The 18,247-nt window shown below is 51.5% G+C and overlaps 1 protein-coding gene and 1 long non-coding RNA gene across 5 annotated transcripts in view; both read left to right on the top strand.

The window, feature by feature from the left end:
- CACUL1 (CDK2 associated cullin domain 1) overlaps positions 1–18,247 on the top strand; it is a 227,540-nt gene that overhangs the window by 115,635 nt on the left and 93,658 nt on the right. The gene's annotated exons all lie outside the window — the stretch shown is intronic.
- LOC148755158 (uncharacterized) overlaps positions 1–18,247 on the top strand; it is a 45,166-nt gene that overhangs the window by 24,693 nt on the left and 2,226 nt on the right. The window contains exon 1 of one of the 3 annotated variants that reach the window (XR_016018858.1): positions 12,615–13,250. The exons of 1 other annotated variant lie outside the window; for it this stretch is intronic. This is a non-coding gene — a long non-coding RNA (uncharacterized LOC148755158). Of the gene's footprint in view, positions 1–12,614; positions 13,251–17,007; positions 18,155–18,247 lie in introns of those variants that run through there. One more of the 3 variants, XR_016018859.1, reaches the window with a different exon arrangement.

Below are 18,247 nucleotides of genomic sequence, written 5' to 3' on the forward strand. Positions count from 1 at the left end.
GTGCCCTTGCTTGTTTCACTCCAGCCCAGGCCCTGGACCAGCGCTCACTAACCTCTATTTTGAGCTTACTCCCTGCCCACCCTGTGCTACTCATTTTTATGCATTATCTCGTTTAAGCCCCACAACAACCCCAGTGATGTGAGTATTATTGGTGTCGCCATTTTCACTGATGAGGACGGTGAAGCTTAGAGAGAGAGTGACTTGTCCAAAGTCACCAGGAAGAGCTTGCTTGGCTGGAGTCCTGGCCATCAGGCTCCAGGGCCTACACTCTTCTAGCAGAACCCCCGATTTCCCTGGACATCACCTGCCATCAGAGGCTGCTTGCTCACTCTGCCCTGGCTGGGAGTTCCTTGGAGAGGGGATGGGGAGAGACAGCCCAGTGCTGTGAGTGGCCTGGGAATGTGGGTGGGATGTGTGAGTGGTGATGGAGATGGGTGGGGGGGGGGCAGCCACAGGAAGGAAGCCAGGAATCTTCGTCCTGTCAGGTGGGCAAATCCCACTGATGAAAACAGGGCTGCTTTTGTTTTGGCCCCTTGCAGCCTCCCAGTCTTAAAACACAAAATCCTCCCAGGGCACTCTGCTTCTCTTCTGGGGTTTTCTGAGATGGAGACTTTCCCACGGGATGCTGGATGGAGTGGGTGTGCTCAGGCGGTGGCCAGTGCCAAGCCTTAGTGGCCGAGGGGAGGACAGCTGTCTGGGAGTCCTTCTGGGTCCTCTCAACCCCAGCCCAAGGAGCATTTCATTTGGATTTAGAAGGAAGGCAAGCTGGTGGCAAGAGGTGGTCACTGCAGCTCTGAGGAAGCTGGCCTGGACCCCTGCCCACAGGGAGACAAGAACCAGAACAGCAGCTAATCCAATGATAGGCTATGATCTATAATTTATACCCAGCTCCTTCCAGAAAGGACTGACAGCTGCCTGCCAGGAGATTTGTAACTGCGGGTTTTGCTTTGATGAAGCTAGGGGGATTTCAGGTGGTCCCTTGGGTTAGGTGTTACTGAATTAAGACCATCTGTGAAGCAGTTTCCCACGTGTTAACTTCTTCACCCTCGCAGCACTGCTGCAGAGTCAGAATGGTTATCTCCATGTTACATATGGAGAAACTTAGGCAAAAAAGGATGGAGTGGCTTGCCCAAGGTCCCAGCCCTGGGGAAGGCAGAATATAAATCCAGGTCTGTATGATTTGGGCAGCATCCAAGTCCATTCCCTGGGAAGCAGATGGTGATACCATTTAATATCTCTGACGGAAATCTCTTTGGTACCTATAGTCATTTTAGGCATGACCAAGAAGGTTCTAGCCACATTACCCAGATGGGTCTAGCCACCACTGAACTCTGGCCCATATTTCCCTGGGACCATTTCCATCCAAAACATGGATCTTGGCTAGTCCTGAGTGGTCTTTTGTTGTGTAGAGTAAGGAGTGAAGGGAGTAGACCTGACCCTCTGTATACTTTGTACACACAGACCCAACCATAAGGACACTACTACCTGCCCCTCCCATTAAAGGGGTGAATTGTAGAGGAACGTGGCTCTGAAGTCAGATCGCCTGGTTCCAATGTTGTCTTTTCCATTGGGTGATACGTTATTGAGCTCGGGCTTAAACATCAGAAATGTATCCTCTCACAGTTCTAGAGGCTGTACGTCCAAGATCAAGGTGTCTGAGGTTTGCATTCTCGTGAGGCCTCTCTCCTTGGCTTGCAGACGGCCACCTTCTCACAGTGTCCTCACATGGCCTTTTCTCTTCTGTGTAAGTGCATCTCTGATGTCTCTTACTTTTCTTACGGGGACATCAGTCCTGTTTGGTTAGGACCCAACTCTTTATGATCTCATTGAACCTTAGTGACTCCAGATGTACTCACACTGGGGGTTAGGGCTTCAGCATGGGAATCTTGGAGAGAGACGGTTCTGTCTATAATCGGTGAACATGGGCCAGAGCCTCCCGAAGCGTCAGTTTCCCCCTCTGTTACAGGGGGAGAATAAAAGGAACTATTCGATAGAGATTTTGTGGGAATTAAATGAGGTGATACATGAGGACAATGCATGGCACAGAGCAAGTACTCAGCGTGCTGTGTGTCACCGTCAGCACCAGCGCCATCATCGTCGTCATTCTTGCCATCATCATCATTATTGCCCCTGCATTATCTCTATCCGTCTATAGGAAACTACCAGGTTCCAGGGGGCTGCTGGTTTCAGGCCTCTGGGTCTTGTTTGTCACTTGTTGCTCAAGGTTGAAATCACATTGGATCAGAGTGGCAAGGAGCTTGACCTTTGATGCCAAATGTTGATTTTACAAATGAGGAAACGGAGGCAGAGCTATTGGCTCATCTAGGGTCAGAATGCCAGTAACCTGTCCCCTGGCCTGGGGTTCCCATGGCTTTCTGAACCATTTCAGTAACCAGCAGGGACCAATTATTTGGACAAGTCAAATCATTTTTTCCCTTTAACATTCTATGAACTGTTTCCTCATGTCTGAGTGGAGAGCCTATCACATAATGAATGAACAGAGCCGTTACTTACCAAATCCCTATACGTGTGTCCCCAGCTGGGCCACTCTCTATAAACTCGATGTCCCAGGGCCTGGTGTGGTGACACCAAACCCTTCTAAGGGCAGCCTAACATCTCCTTGCCATATTCCATCCAAGCATCTGTGTCTCCCTGGGAATTTGGACGGAAGTACTAATAATCCACCAGGCTCCCATCAGAAGGGCATGGTGACTCACTGGTTCTGATGGTATAATATTTCTTGTTAAAAACAATGCAGAAGCTTAAAAACCCCAAAATTCCAACAAGACCTGGCAGCTCGGTGGGTTTCCAATCAAATGTTCATTCCTACCACCTTCCTTCCAGTGGCACCCCAACTGTGCTCAGGTATGGGGTGCCATGTACTCAGAGGGGGTCCTCCTGGAGCCCAGCTCTCTCCCTTTTGCTAGGCACTGCTACTTTCGGGATGTGCACGTGACCCAGTCTGGCCAACGGGACTTGAGGGAAGTCTCCTGGGGACTTGATTTCGATGAGAAGTCCCCTCCCCCTGACTTGGGGATGCAGTTGTTTGGGGATGTGATGCCTGTGGCAGTGGTCCTGCAACCAGGAAGGGGAGGCCAACACAAGAGGCTCTCAGAGGAGATGAGTGGGGCATAGGGGTGAACATTACAGAGCCGTGAACACACCCTGGAACCTCCTACCTCCAGGCTTCTCAATGTGTCTTGTTTAAGCCAGGTTCATTCAAGTGTCACTTGCAGCCAAAGCCGTCCCGTTCACAGATAAGTTCGTTGGGAAGAACTTGGCCAGGTGCAGCCAAGCGAAAGTGTGTGCTCCCACTCAGGCAAGGAGGGGGTGTAAGGGCACTGGATGCAGTCCTCAGTCTTGATGTCTCCCTTGTGACAGGTGGTCAGATGGTCCCCCTATCTTTGTGCGACAGACCAGTGGGCACTGCCCTGAGAAATGAGGTGGGGTTGTTCCCATCCTAGCCTCCCTTGTGTTCCCCCCTCATCAGCTCAGAGCAGCCGCAGTCCACTTTCCCATGGGGGTTTCTCCACCTCCATCTTCACAGGTCACCCCATTTCTGGGCTTCAGTTTCACATACGGGTCCATTACAGAGCTATGAGGACGACACGTGTGTACATGCCATATGTGCCATATGCTGGACCCCTCCATGTGCCTGATTTATGGGCACCCAAGCTGGGCACAGAGCTCACCAAATTTCACAGATGGGAAGGTAGGCAGAGCGCGGCTGAGTGACAAGCTCCAAGGTCCCTTGGTCAGGTGTCTCATCCAAGCCAGGTGTTGCACACAGGCTGCCACCTGCTAGTTTTTCCCTGTAAGATGGGATGGGGTTGGTAATATGGTGTGATACGTGAGGGTGCCAGCATGAGGTTCGAGGATTCAGATGTGGCTAGGCTTGGGCCCTGGGGCCACCTGAAGTGTATTTGTCTGGTGGACCAAGGAGTTTACTGGGAGAGAGTCACCTAAGGCAGAGAGAGCTGGGGAGACCGTCTCAGCCCAGCTCTGCCCATGACATGGGGAGGGCCACCACTGTGAGCCCGAGGAGAGCTTGGGGCCTCAGCAATCTATGGGGTTGCGAGCAACATTGCAAGTAAGGACCATTAGCTGTCAGGATGGCCACACACAGCTCGGGGGCCTGTGGGACCAAGTGGGGTCCTAAAGGGGAGAGCAGTGTCAGCATGTCACAGGTAGCAGGCCAGTGCTATGGAGAGACTGACACACCTGGGCAGGTCTGGTCCCCAAGGGAAGGTGTCATCCCAGAGGGTAGGTGTGCACAGGGTATGTGCGGGCTCGGCTAGCCCTCAGACCTGCATGAATTCCATATCTGAGAGCTCTGCCTTGGAGGAGAGCCGTCGGAGGCCTCTCCTGCTGGCTTCCTTGCCCACGGGACTGTAGTCCAGGGGTCAGCAAATCTGGCCCACCCCCTACTCTTGTATGGCCTGTGAACTAAGAATGGTGTTTTACATTTTTAAGTACTTAAACTTTAAATAAAAGTGCCTATACAATATCCTCAGTCTGGCCTCTTGGCCTGCAGAGCCTAAACTATTTCCTCTCTAAGCCTTTACATAGTTTGCTGGCCCCTGGGATGGTCTTATTTCAGAGTCCAGCCTCGGGGGCAGCTGACTGCTAGTGGAGAGACCTGGCCTTGCCCTGGTCTTGGTCCTGGGGAGGGTGAGATGCTGGGCTTCTCGGCCTCGGGTTCAGTGTGCCAACACACCCTCCATGTTTCCCCTGAGGCCCCTCAAGCATGCAGGAGGCTGCTGAGGTCCGAGAAAGGATGTGAAGCTCCAAGAGCAAGTCCCCAACCCCAAATCTTCCCAGGGCCATTGCCTCTTCTGGCAGCTGATCCTGCTGGGGCGGGTGTGTTCCTGCCAACCAAGTAGCATCTTACTGATAAAACCTAACGAGTTACATTTAACAACAGCAGGGCACTGCCATGTGGCTTCCTCCAGGGGGTGCCCATCTGTGGGCCCTGGGAGGCCACTCTTGGTGCAGCTGGAACCCTCCCCCACCATCAAATTAGGAGAGAGCTGAAGTCCCCAGAGCCAGGCCCAGCACACAGGCCAGGAAATCTCTGTGCTTAGCTTGTGCCAGCTCCTGGCCACCCTCCAGGCTCTCAACGACACCGCCAGATGGTGGCTAACGGAGGGTGAAAAGCTCCCGGGAAAACCTGGACCCAGAGCAGTGTGGGGAGGCCAGCCAAACAGAAGACACCCTGACACGCCATTGGGAGGGTGCCAGGTGTGGCCTGTCTTTGTTTGGGCCAATCAGCTTTTATTCCTGACCCCTTGCCAGCTCCCCTCCCGTTCCTCCCCTGTCACTGTCCCCGGGGACTTGCCAGCTGGATGCTTATCCATTGCCAAGGACAAAGGCAGGGTGTTGGTAGGTGTGCGCCGTCCACAGGCCTGGGCCAGGGTGTCCGGGAGGCAGCAGCTGTGTGGCCTCTTACTTGCAGGTGCCCCGGCAGACCCAGCTCTTCCTTTTTCCTGGAGTGAAGGGTTGGGAATGTCATACCTCTGGGAACTCTGCAGTTCATTCTGTAACCTCTGAGCCGCAGGCTGGGCCATTCAGGAGAAATGGTTGGCTTAACGTGTCAGGGCTGTGACTGTCGTCTCCTGATGGTTTCCAGCATCGTGCTAGAGAGGCCAGTTCACAAACAGGTGTAGTTCCCACCTGAGCAGCATCTCCTCCTTCGAGACCCACCCCCAACCCCGTTTGGCTAGAGGAACAGGTGGACGAGTCCAGATGAGAGAACAGGGCAGACCCAGCTCTGCATAAAGAAAAAAATATTGTTATAAAGAAGTCCAAGCCAATTGTAGGGCACCGGCCTTCCTAGGGGGAGCGTGTGGCCTACTCCCCACCTGCGTGAGGAAGTGAATGTGTATGTTACTGCGGGAAGGAAGAAGGTAGTGAAACCACGGGACAGGGTATGCTGTCACGAGAATGTGCGTGGTGGACCCGCAAAGGGGTTCTAGGCTGTTTGCTGGTTGGAGCTGGAGACAGCTGAGCTACTCTGCACAATAAAGTGAGGGGGGATCTTTTTGAAGCTTTAAAGGAGCCAGTAATGAAAGAGAAGCCGGAGCAGCGTGGTAGGAGCAACGACGCAGGCTGGTGGCATGGCTGGGTTCTTCTGAGAGCAGGCATATCCGGGATTTAATTTTAAACCTGTTTTGTGGGTCCATCTACCCTTCGTGTTTCCAAATCATGGATGTAAAGTGCTGCCCTCTTGGGGCCAGGGTGGGGTCTGTGCCCCCACCCTTGGGCAGGGATCACAGGAGCGCAAAGAACCAGCCACAGAAGGCAGAGCAGGAAAAACACAGGAATTCAGGGGAGGGATCAGAACGGGGGTGACCTTGGGAATGTAAGGCCTTTGGGAGGCCTGGGGCTAGGATGTGGGAGGGGGTATAAAGAAATGTTGAGGTAGATACTATGATCACCCCGTTGTACAGCTGGGGAAACTGAGGCACTGGAAGGTTATTGAATTTGCCCAAAGTTACATGGCTAGTGAAGGCTGGCACTGGGATTTGAACCTAATCAGTTTGGCGGAAGAATCCCACATGGAGGGATGTTAAAACAGTGCCATCGGGCCCGATGCTGCTGCTTGTCCTGTCAGGTGGTTTGTTCCACACCTGCAGGAGGGAGGAGAGGGGAGGAAGCAGGATCGGACGGAGGGAGCAGCTGAGCTGTGATGCAGGCTCAAGAGAGACCTCAGCCCATCCTGCGGGGAGTTCTGAGATGGGGTGACCCTTGAAGGCTGTTCCAGTTTGGGGTGAGAGGGCCAGGCCTTGATGCACCCAAGCTTTTGGTTGGGGAGGAGGCGTGACCTTGGGTGAGGCAGCTGAGTCGTCCCTGGCGGGCGCTCACTGCTGAGCACTGTCCTTTGTTCTGACAGGAGGAGTCTCAGAGCCTCTACCGTGGGGGCTGGGGAAGACCTTTCTGAGGGGGAGACATCTGAGGCGACAATAAGAAGGCAGGATGACCAGAGCAGGCTGGGTGAGGGGCCAGTGGTGACAGAAGTCTGAGTTGGAGCCGGGACGGGGATTCTGCGGCCTTTGAAAACCAAGAAGGTGGCTTGGCCTCCGAGAGAGAGCGCAAGCACTGAGTTTGGAGCAGAAAAGGACTCAATTTTATTTAAAATCAAGGACTCGCTCTCACTGCTCCAGGGAGAACAGGCAGTGAGGGGTCCAGAGAGAGTCCAGTCAAGAGGCCCTGGTAGCAGTAGAGACGGTAGGAAGAAGTAGGATGTGACTAAATCTTGACGGTTGGAATCCAGGCTGGATCTGAGATGTGAGAGAATGAGAGGAATGTAGGTCCAAGGTTTGTCCGGAAGCATCAGAAGCGAGGGTCTGGTCACTTCGAGATGGGGAGAGCCGTAGAGAAGCAAGTTTGGGGTGTGGTGGGATCTTCAGTGGATTCCACCCCCTTAACTTCTCAGGACTCCATCTGTCCCTGGGGCTGCCCTTTGGGGCCACACCACAGCCCTGGCCTCCCAGGGGCTCTGGGAGCTCCTAGGGGGTGGGGCTGTGTCTGTTTTTATCTTTTTAGTAACTGCTGGTGGGAGTGGGATGGAGAAAGACCCTTTGTGGCAGGCCAATTGTAGAGAGGCTATGCTGTATTTTCTTTCCTCTTCACATCCATCGCCCCTTGATCTGAATCTCCTGGAGAAAGACAACAGAGAGATATGGGCTCCCACTAAGAAGGGGAAATGGGGAGCTCTGGGCTTCTCTCCACTCCCGCCCCCCCACCCAAGATGCATTCCATGAGTAGCCTCCTCCCACACAATGAGGGGAAAAAGCCTGAAATGTCCCCAGATAGCGGAGTCCCATCTGAGCAGGCGCAGAGTCTCTGCAGTGCCTGTTGCCATGGCAAACAGCCATTTGTGGAGAGCCAAGCAGATGATTGCAGAACCCCACCTCGCCGGTTACCGTGACCCAGCACACTGAGTGGGCTGCGTTTAGAAGAGGAAGACGCGGAGACTCTAACCCGAGTCTGAGCGCAGTGTTTGGCCTCCCCTTTGATGGGCCCTGGCTGATGCTCCTGCTTCGTACCTGGAAATAGCTTCCCTTCACCCCTCTTTTTGGAGGAAGAACGAGCAGTGTCCTTTGGATGCTCACAACCCCTCGGCCGTAAAAAAGAGTGATGCGTCTCCATGCTGATGAGCCTGGGTCCTGGTGTTCAAGCGTTCGCTGAATGCCAGTCCTGATCTAGTTTTCCTTCTGGGCCTCGCATGTCCCTGTATCAAATGCACAGGCACAATTCACCGGCAGTGACTGAGGCTGGGTTGTTGTTTTGTTGAGTCAACCAGCATATCCTTTTTTGGGCTGCTGGGTGGATAGAGTGAGGTATGGTCTATCAAGGGCCTGGCCCCAGGGAGGGGGGAAATGCATGCTCATTGCTGTTCCTATATTCCCCCCAGTATACCCTCCTTTACCCTCTCTTTTCCCCAAAAGTACATTTGAAAGAAGCTTGAAAGAAACCACAGGGGGCTTCCTGGAGGTGGTGGTTCTAGACCCAAAGCAGGATGTATCTATTTTTCCAATAATATAATGGCCTCTATTTCTAAATTATCTACTGTATGTCATGCATGATCTATATGCTCATTTGATTCTTATTGCAATCCTTTGTGTTTCATTATCCCCATTTTTCAGATGAGGAAATTCAGATGAGACTCAGAAAAACTAAGTAACTTACTGAAGATCCCACAGGTTCTTTGAAGCTGGGCAGTCTGACTCAAGACCTTGAGCATTTAAACCCCACGCAATACTTTTTGTTTCATATTTGTGTTTGTATTTGCCTTGGACCTCTTCCCAGCTGCCCTTCACAGCCCTCTCCCTGCTCTGGCCCCTCTGAGCAGCGGCTCCTGCCTCCCTGAGGGGCACGGACACTTCTTGCCTCTGCTCCCTTTTGGCTCCTCTCCTTTCTCAGTAAGGCCATGGCCATGTATTCAGCCACGGGAATACCCCTTCCAGTCCACTTGAATGGACACAGAAAGAGAAGGGAAGGAAGACAAGCTTCCGTGTGAGACCCACTGGGGCCGTAGCCATGTTGGTTGACAGGCTCACGGAAGGGGAGAAAGCCCTAGGACCAAGGGGGATGGGGAGGGGTGGTGCTGGCGAGGCCAACTGAATGGCCCACTGTCCAAGGTCCAATGGCAAGCTCTAGGCAACCTGGGAAATAAGCTCCAGCCTCTATGAAGGGGCTGGAGGAACTCAAGCAGAATATTATGTCCCCGACTAAGCAGAGAGGAATCAGAGCGGGGCTCGAGGTTTGTAGGACAATGGAGTGCTGGGCAGGGAAACTGAGGGGGGAAGCTTGTCCTCCGTGCTGGGCCAACGCAAGGGTCTACAAGCAGGCTTCTGACTCCCACTGCAACCTGGCCACACAGCCTTAGGCCCCCGGCGCTGGCATTCGTAAGGCTGTGGAAACACTTGCTGCTTGTTGGGAGGGTCTCAGGCCTGGGTAGTCCTGAGGGCACAGGTGGGCACAGGCATTTCAGTGTGGGGAGCAGGGAGGAAAGATCCGGTGAGAAGAAATGAAGATGGCGCCACTGAGCACCCATCTCTCCCACCACAGGTCCTGGCTGCACAGAGCTCCTCTCCCAGACACACCATCCAGAGTCCCTCAGCCCCAAAGACCTGCTCTCCAAGTTCACTTTGGGCTGGTGTCACCTAGGACTTAGGAGGAAAGGGCCTGTAGCTTGATTGTAGGACTTTGTACGAAAGTGTGGATGACTCGTTGTTTTATTTAAAAAGTGTCTGAGAACCTGAAAGAGCCCCTCCGTGTGTGATGTGGGGGCGGGGTGGTGTTGACTGAGCTGGGGGAGGCCATACACACCAGTGGTCTAATCAGAGCCTTCCTGCCTCCTCCCTCTCCTCTTGTCTGCTGTCTCTCAGATCTTCTGGGTCCTTGACTCTCCTCACTCCTGCTTTGACCGCCCACGTTCTCATTCTTTCCTCTCACTTAACCACAGTGAGAACCATTCCCCATCTTCTCCCTGGCACCCTGCCTGGGACCAAACGTCTGGCATTTGCTCCCCACCCCAACCCCATGTTGGGGACACCAGTAAGAGACGGTCTAACCCCGGGGTCCACGGTGCCAGCCAGCCACACGCAACGTGTCCAGCCTCCCCTGCTGGACTAGTGTGAGGTCAGAGGGACAGAGGAGGAAGTGGCAAAGGCTGCACAACCCTTCAGGAGGTAAGAAGGCACCCCTTCTTCCTGCCTGCCCCCTCCTCCGACCCCACTGGCTAATACAAAGTGAGCCCCAGAGGTGGCCGCTCTGCTCCCTGGCATCTGGAACCCCGATCGCCTTCTGGGTGCCCATCCTGTAGTTCTCCCATGTGAATTCACACACTGTGACTTGGCTCTCCCAGAGGGAAAGGCCGGTGGAAACACTGCGGGGAGAGACGAGGACGGCCACTCCTGGGTGGCTTTGCTGCATGGCTCCCGGTGTGAGGTCCATTATTCCCCACATCGCAGTGTGGGAGTCTGTTCTGCCACACTCTGTTCTGGCCTACCTCTGTTCTGCCAGCTTCATTCCACCTAATGACCTCAGGCCACCTGTGCAGGGAGACAGATGACTGCTGTCACCCAGGCAGGTGTGTGACGCAGAGGCACAGACCATGGGCGACAAAGGCACAGGTGGCAGTTGCAGACAGGCTGGGAGCTGGTTAGGGGCTCTGGGGAGGACGGACGCCCTGGCCCAGGCCCTCTCTTGGAAGGCAGTTGCCACTCTGGGCTCCATTCCTTTCGTTCCTGGAAGCCAGCCCTCTCACCCCTCAGGACTCAGGGGCTGGTGGTGCACGGGCACCAGGAGATGTCCTGCTGCCCCCCCTGGATGTGAGGGAGGCGCCCCAGTCTCGGGTGACCTGGGTGCCGTCTGTCTTTATCCTGATGCTGTCATTATGGTTTCCACCCTGGCTGTTACCAGGGCAGGAAAGGACGAGGAAGAGGAAGGGGAACTGGGCAAGGAGGGGCCTTGATTCCTGTGGGACACTGGTGGGAGAACTCCCCTTCCACTGAGCTGTGGAACTAAAGCGACCGACTGTTAGAGTTTGCCTGGGACTGAGGGGGATCCCAGGAGGTGGGACTTTGAGTTTTAAAACTGAGAAAGTCCCTGGCAAGCTGGGACGAGTTGGTCACACTCTGGAAAGCGGGGCTGGATGGGGCCGGAGGCAGCACCTTGCGGTCCTGGAAGAACAGCGCCGGCCTCTCCAGCTCCCCTGAGCCTTTCTGGAAATGTAGCTTTGCGGTCACCTGTCATGTGAGCCTGGGTGTGGCTCCTGGGGGATAAAGTCTCCTCTTCATTTGCCTCCACACTCAGAGTCCCTCTGGTGCACTGGGAGCCTTGGCAATGCCCTGAGAACGAGATGGCCTCATTTCACTGGCACCATCCCATCCCCAGGGTGGGGGGCCCAGAGCCTGTCCCTGAGAGCTGAAGATCCAAACTGAAGATCCAAACCAGAGAAGCAGATGCATTGTCAAATCCAAGGGTGGGAGGGAAAAAGGAGGGGGTCAAGGACTTCTGAGAGCACGAAACAAAGCCGGGTCAACAGTGGAGAAAATCCAGAAGCAAAACTGGTGATTCGGCCATGTGGGCCGTGAGAGGGTGAGCTTTGTTAGGAGACGAGAATGCACGGGCAGACAGCCCTGGCCAGACATCACAAGTTCCACCTTCACGTAGCGTAACATGCTGGGCTTTACACAATGGACAGTCTAAGAGACAGTGGCCAGGGTCGGCTATGTGCCAGCACTGTGCTAGGCAGCGCGTGGGATGCAGAAGCCAGTCCTTGGAATGAAAGCTTCCTGACGTAGAGTCTGCTCAGCTTCCTTATTCCTATTTTCTTGGTGCCGAATAACACCAGGCATTGTCCTAAGACATCTTAAATACAGCTTTATTGAGACATAATTTACGTACCATGTAATTCGCCAATTCGAAGTGTATAATTCAGTGACTTTTAATATATTCACAGAGTTCTATAACCATCACCAGAATCAATTTTAGACCATTTTCATTACTCCAAAAGAAAACCCTGTACCCATTAGCGGGCACTCCCATTCTCTCCTCCCCCAGCCCCAGATAACAACTAATCTACTTTCTTTCTCTATAGGTTTCCCTGTTCTGGATATTTCACATAAATGAAATTGTACAACTTGTAGCTTCTTTGACCTAGCATAATGTTCTCAAGGCTCATCCTTACTGTAGCATTTGTCAGTACTTCATTCCTTTTTATTGCTGAATAATCTTCTGTTGTATGGATGTACCACATTGTATTCATTCATCAGGTGATGGATATTTGGGTTGTTTCTACTTCTTGGCTGTTATGAGCATTTGTGTACAAGTTTTGTGTGGACATATGTTCTCATTCCTTGTTTTCAGAAATTTCTATATTTAATCCTTGAAACCCTATGAGGTAGGTAATATTATTATCCTGAAGGTTCAGAGAGGTTAATTAACTTGCCCAAGGTCACACAACCTGTAGGTGGGAGAGCGGAGAGACGAACCCAGGCAGTCCTGCCCCAGAGCCCGTGCCATTCCCACGCTGCTGTATTACCTGGAAGAATGCCTGGCACACTCAGTATTTATGGAATGAATGGCTGAATTAGAAGGACCCTTGCTCTCAGGAGACACATAACGTGGTTGCCTCCTTGCAAGTAGCTTCTCTCTAATTAATCTCTGCAGTCCTCTCAGGGTTGGAATCAGGGAGAGAAGGTTGGTTGGAATCAGCTACTAAAAAGTTGGATGTGGTTGGAGCCGACGGTGTAGAGACACACTTTTACCCGAGAATGGAGCTGGAGGTTCTTAAGGGAACGAAGAGCCAACAGTGGGGCCTGAAAGATGGAGAAGTCACAGAACACTTCCTCTTCAGAAAGGCAAACAGGAAACCTGCTTTTTGTGTTGTTTTTTTAAAGGAGTGAAGCTGACGTTCTTTTGCGTCTGTGGTCACATTTCTGCCTGAGCTTCTGGGCTGCCTTTTCCATGTCACAGGATGACCAGGGGGCTGGTTCTGGGGTGGGCTCTGGGGGCAGCTGAGCCGAGTCACCTAGAAGAGCTGTCAGAGTGGACAAGCAAAGAGGTGGAAATTCCCATCCTGGCTCCAGGTCAGCAGGGAGCTGATTCTCTGAGACAAAGGCCACATCAGACCCCAGCAGACCACGTTCCTCAGCTCTCAGCCCTGCTGTCCTGCCACATGCTCTGTAAAGCCAGCACTGAGGACTTTGTCACCAAGCCCTTCCTTGCCCTTTGTACAGGTACTTACTCCACAGGCACTTTGATGTTTTGGGGGAGGTGACATAGATTTTTTACAAACCTGACAGTCAATGTGAGTCTCAAACACAGCTCTGATCCTTTTGCCCCTGGCTCAAGAACTTTCAGTGTCCACAGAAATAACTGCAAAGCTCTCTGCCTGGCACCCAGCACTCTCAGGCCCGGCTCCAGCCTCTCCTGCCCACCTCTCCTTCCACCATTCTAGGTCCCCGTTTCTCTCTCTCTCTCTCTCTCTCTCTCTCTCTCTCTCTCTCCCTGCACAAACCTATTTGTCTTTTGCTTCCCAATCTTTGCTCAAGCTGTTCCTCTTGCCTGGAACGGCCCCTCTGGACAGCCCCAGAGCAATTCGCACCTCCTCCAGGAAGCCTTCCCAATCCGTCTGGCCATACAGCATCTCTCTGTTCCTCTAGAACCACGTTACTCCCACCTCTCTTAGCACTTCCTTCTTGTCTCCACTTGTGAGAATTATTTATGTCTGTCTTGTTCTTGGGGGTGAGGGACAAAATTGCATTTGTATCTGTTCTTTCCTTAGGCCTGGCATTGTGTCAGCACACAGTAGGTGTTCAGTAGATGGGTTGCTGGACTGTGCTGACCATCTCTAGTACCTTTTCATCTTTGAAGTCTTTTACGCTCAGTCCACATTGATTAACCTCCGTAGTTTTAGTCACTGCACAATAGTCTATTGTGTGGGTGGACTGGAATTGATTTAGCCAGATTTGGCCGACTGAATGTCATTTAGGTTGTTTCCAACTCTGGGGGGTTAGAAACCCCCGTGTATGTCTCGATATACCTTTGTGAGTATGTACAGAGGGGGATGTCTGGTAGTGGAACTGCTGAGTCAAAAGGCACATGCGTAAACAATTGTCAACAGATATTGCCAGAAAGCCTGCACCTAGTCCTCGCCCACCAGCAGGCTAGAGGGTGCACGGTAGTACCTGAGATGTCTCAGCCCTTCGTCCCGAGCTGTCTTTCCAGCTCCTTCTCTCTCCTCCTGCTCCGCCTCAGGTCCCATCTCTACTCAGGCCTCTGGGTTGCCAAGCCACCAAATGGAAGGCGGCACTTTCAGGCCAACTCATTGTTGAACATCAAAGATGCTCAAAATGGAATCAATTCAAAAGTTGCCTGAATTCACACATTCCCTTTTTTTTTTTTTTTAACTGGGGAATATTGGGAAATAGTGAGTTTCTCCAGGGCCCATCAGCTCCAAGTCGTTGTCCTTCAATCTAGTTGTGGAGGGCACAGCTCACTGTCCCATGTGGGAATCGAACTCACAACCCTGTTGTTCAGAGCTCGCGCTCTAACCAACTGAGCCATCTGGCCACCCCCACACATTCCTTTTAAGCTGATCTAATGAAGTTGATTGGGTGGGATTAGTTTAAATTTCAAGACTCTCTTAATGTCTGTATAGAAAGAGGAAGAGATATTCATTTGGGAAATGTCTACAATTTGAGTGGAAAGATGTGAGTGAGGTTCACTTATCCAAACACAGCATGACTGGACTATTATAACATAAGGTGGATGGGGTGAGGATCAGAGGGCGATATGAGCACAGAAGCTCCTGGGGGGCTGCAGGGATAAGGGGACACCATGACTCAAGGCTGTACCAGTGTGAGTGACCCCTGTCAGCCTCTCTCACTGCTCCCTCTCCTGCTGTTCTCCCCTCCCCCACATGCTCCAGACGTGTGCACATTCTCCCAGTCCCTGGTTAGGCCTCAAGCCCTCACCCATGCTGTGTCTCTCCCAGCTGACTCCGTCTCACCCTGCAGGTCTTGGCCTAAGGGCCATCTGCTCAGAGGGGCCTTCCCTGATTCTGTGTAGGCATGCCCCTCCTCCCGCTCTTCTGGAGGACACTCTGTTTAGTCTCTTCACACCACCGGTTGGTCTTTATTTATCTATATTTGTTTGCTTGGCTTGTTGTCTACCTTTGCCACCTTGAGGGTATCAGCTCCAAGTTTGTGCATCGCCCAGTGCCCAGCATGCAACTTTCTGTAAGGATTTACTCAGCACATGTTCATGGAATAAATGGGTGCATCTATGACCCGATTAGGAAAAGTGAAGGGGAAAAGAAAACAATGTGTGGAAACCTGCAGTGAAAGTAAATGAGTGCATTCGCCAGCTCACAACAGAGAGGGGTCTGCTTCTGGTGGGAACAGGCTATGTCAGCAAGTGCCCCTCACCACCTGGGAGCTCCCTGTCACTCTGGGAGGTGGAGCCTGCAAGGGCAGTTCCTATGCATTCGGAGCTGAGAGGTAGTTCCTGGCTGTATCTGGACTATGCAAAAGAGGCATGGAGAGGTAATAAGTACAGTAGATGGACACAGGAGTTTCCGGGAGCTAAGGCCTCAGCAGGCCCAGAAGGGAATAAAGCGCTAGGGGCTGTGCCTGGCAACAGGTTGTGGGAATTCTCAGCACTAATCAAGCAGGAGTCTGCCCACCTAATGTGGGGTGCACGTGTTAGGGGCTGTTCTCAACTGCACGATCAGAGAGGCATTGTGTGTATGACACCTCTAATCTGCCTTTCTTAGAACAGATTTAGACTGTCACATACCAGTTACTGACAAAATCATTCGAGCCGCCCCTGGTGATGCTGCTTGCCAGCCAGCAGTTCACTGTTAGCAGTTGCCATTTTTGTCCAACAGTACATGGGTAACCGTTTTAAAATTTGATTACATTTTGCCCATGCTTTAAAAGACGAGTGGAAAACAGAAAAAGAAAAAAAGAGATGGTGCTAAGATCAGAGATAGGCCGCTGTATATAGTTCTATGCTTAATATCCTTGCTTCAAAGATGAAAATCGTGCCCGAAGTGGCCAATCTTTGGCCTCAGTTGCATGCTCATTGAATTTAAGAGGCTCTACTATGGACTCAATGCCAAAGGAAAAGAAGGGCATGAAAGAAAATGCTGTAAATATTTGATGGGAATATTAAAATGTTTTTTAATCTCTCGGCATCAGGGTCCCCACTAGCCAAAATGGTGTCTTGTACAAATCAGGAAAAGAGACTCCTTGTTCCTGGATAAATTCAACTCTGTCCCACAGTTCACAGCTTGATTTCAGTCTCCACTTACCCCCTTGGCCAGGTGCTTTGTACAGTGCACAACCTGCCCAACTGTAGAATGCTGTTTGGGATGGAACAACAACTTATAATCTGTCTTTTGTTCTACTTCTATATGTTTTCGTATTTATAAAAGCAGAGGATTACCTACGTACATACAGTATTTCCTGTTCACTTATTATTTAAGTTGGACGACTTGTCCCATATTTGAGACATCCCTAGGAAAGCTGAGAATGCATGACCATGAAACTAATATGAAAAATTGCCTGAATGGCAATGCTCTACTTCTAAGAATAGGTTCCCCTCCTTTAGCAATTTTCCTGCAAGGAGCCACTCTTCACCTTGTTTCCTAGTTATCTGATCATTTCTTCCTCCTTCTACTAGATTATCAACTTTCTGAGGACAAGAGCTATTTGTCTTATGTGTGTCTTGACTTCCAGCAAACAGCATAGAGACCTGTGGGAGTTTGCTGCTTATGCTTTGATAGGAAATGAAAAGAATTGCTGGAATAATCGTTGTTATAATGCAGAAGAATTGATTCATTTTTCCCAGGTACTTGCACCTCTGGGCACTTGTAGGCTTTTAGGCATCAGTGATACCTGACAGATCATTTCCATTTCTTCCAGCAGCTGATGGGAAAACCTTTGTTGACACCAACAGGACTTGTGGAGCCGGGAAGATTGTTAAGTATCAGATCTTGCTTCTTAAGATTGAGTCAGGCCTTCTCAAAAAGACAGTGTTCGGTGTCCGGTAGATTCTGGCACTTTCTGTGAATAGGGGTGCTGTGTATTTTCTGAAGTTGGTTCCTTTCTAGCTGTGCTGAGGATCATGGGTGAGTCAAATAAGAGAGAAGGTCAGGTGTGAGAGGAAAACAGTTGCACACACGGTGAAGGTCAATGTGATAGGCCTTCAGGTAGCACCACAGAAGGTGTCATGTGACGCACACATAGTCTTACTATAACTCTGGAGTGCACTTAGCGAAGCTGCAGGATCCATTTCAGTTTGTCACACGGTGGAGTTGCATTAGCCTGGATGCTTCCCCAAGAGGAATGAATGAGTTGTGTCTATTTCCCTAATGTCGGAAACCTGGAAAGCAATTACTATTCCTGCACACTCTCCTAGTTTCCTGAAAACGTTGACTGTTTAAGGATATAATGAGAAGAGCAAAAGCCCATGGCTGCTCCTTCTAAGCTATGTTTTAGGCCACAGATCTCAGGGTAATGTGTTTCCGCGTCTCCCCCAACGCCTTTGCTCGTGACAATGTCCATCTCACTCCCTCTTTCTCCCATCTCAGAGTCAAGAATCAAGTTTACTTCACTCAAGGAATGGAGCGCTTGGCTCTTGGGGTGGAGACATCAATTCTCAATGCATAGATAAACTTCACAGGGTTGTTTCAGATGTGGATTGCTTTTAAAAAAGTGAATCTCCCATTAAACTCCATCAGGAGGCCTGTGTTCTGTGTGGCCTTTCTCAGCAGCTTTCTGGATCCCCTTGGCCTAGAAACATCCCCTCTCAGACCTCAGGTTCCTCATCTCTGGAATGAGAAGGAGCTTAGCGTCTCCTACCCTTGCTGTTCAAAGCATGGTTCTGGGACCAGCAGCGCCTGCACCATCATGGAAGTTGTAAGAAACACACAAAAATCTCAGGCCCTGCCCCAGAACTACTGAGTCAGAATCCTGCATTTTCATCTTTTTGTCTTTGTTTTTCTTAAGGAGGGCGCAGATCACAGTGGCCCATGCGGGGATTGAACCGGCAACCTTGGTGCTACCAGCACCATGCTCTAACCAACTAAGCTAACCGGCCACCCCAGAATCCTGCATTTTGACAGGATTCCCAGGTGATTTGTGTGTACCGCAAAGGTTGAGGAGCTATTCTGAAGCCCCTTTTGGCTATAAAGCTTTATGATTCTGCAGGAAGGTATCCAGTAACA

Source organism: Rhinolophus sinicus, chromosome 15 (assembly GCF_057876585.1).
Source record: "Rhinolophus sinicus isolate RSI-liver-muscle chromosome 15, RSI-T2T, whole genome shotgun sequence".
Classification (NCBI taxonomy): Eukaryota; Metazoa; Chordata; class Mammalia; order Chiroptera; family Rhinolophidae; genus Rhinolophus; species Rhinolophus sinicus.